This window comes from Lolium perenne, chromosome 2 (genome assembly GCF_019359855.2).
Source record: "Lolium perenne isolate Kyuss_39 chromosome 2, Kyuss_2.0, whole genome shotgun sequence".
NCBI lineage: Eukaryota > Viridiplantae > Streptophyta > Magnoliopsida > Poales > Poaceae > Lolium > Lolium perenne.
Genome location: NC_067245.2, coordinates 226,972,887 through 226,974,069, shown reverse-complemented (window position 1 = coordinate 226,974,069; position 1,183 = coordinate 226,972,887).

Sequence of the window (1,183 nt, the reverse complement as noted above, 5' to 3'; positions counted from 1 at the left end):
AGCGGAGCCGCGTGGCGTCATTTTATGTGTCCTAGTAACCACTGCAAAAGACGGAACTGGGATACGGCAATTATGTTGGAAAACCCTTCACGAACAGGGCTATCTCGTCCGGAGTTCTATGGCTTTTAGGGGAAATGAGTAGGAAACGGCCCGTTTCACCACATAGTTTGCTCGGAACGAGGCCATATTTGGCACGTGCGTGGGCCTTAGGATGGGAAGCAAGGCCCCGGTCGCGGATTTCCAATTCGAACCACGGGCGACGGTTTTTCCATTTTCGGGGGTGCCGGAAGGGCTTTTTTTTGTGAAGCACCTACATGGTGCCCATAGCACGAACGCCCGGGACCTCCGCGCAGCCCCACCATACCTCCTACGCACCACCTAACACATGCCATATCCGCGCCGAAGCCCTCTCGGACTCCCACCCGCTTCCTGCCGTGCCCCGCCGAATCCGCCGGAAACCGACCGGATTTGAACTGGGCGACACTTTCCTTCGCTCAATAAATGGAGGGAAAAATGTTTTTAGGTCTAGGACGCATCATTTTATGTGCTAAATGTTTTCCGTTTCGCGCGTTGGCGGACGGGTGCACGCGCGCCCGGTGCGGCCATACCGCATGTCCCGGCGGCCCCGTTTTGCGCGATTGGCAAAGCAAACGGAGCCAAAAATCGAGCGGAGCCGCGTGGCGTCATTTTATGTGTCCTAGTAACCACCGCAAAAGACGGAACTGGGATACGGCAATTATGTTGGAAAACCCTTCACGAACAGGGCTATCTCGTCCGGAGTTCTATGGCTTTTAGGGGAAATGAGTAGGAAACGGCCCGTTTCACCACATAGTTTGTCGGAACGAGGCCATATTTGGCACGTGCGTGGGCCTTAGGATGGGAAGCAAGGCCCCGGTCGCGGATTTCCAATCCGAACCACGGGCGACGGTTTTTCCATTTTCGGGGTGCCGGAAGGGCTTTTTTTGTGAAGCAGCTACATGGTGCGCATTTCAGTATCGCGCGGGACCTCCGCGCAGCGGTAGGATACCTCCTACGCACCACCTATCACATGCCATATGTGCGCGGAAGCCATCTGGGAATCCCACCCGCTTCCTGCGGTGCCCCGCCGAATCCGCTGGAAACTGACCGGATTTGAGCGGGCGACACTTTCCTTCGCTCAATAAATGGAGGGAAAAATGTTTTT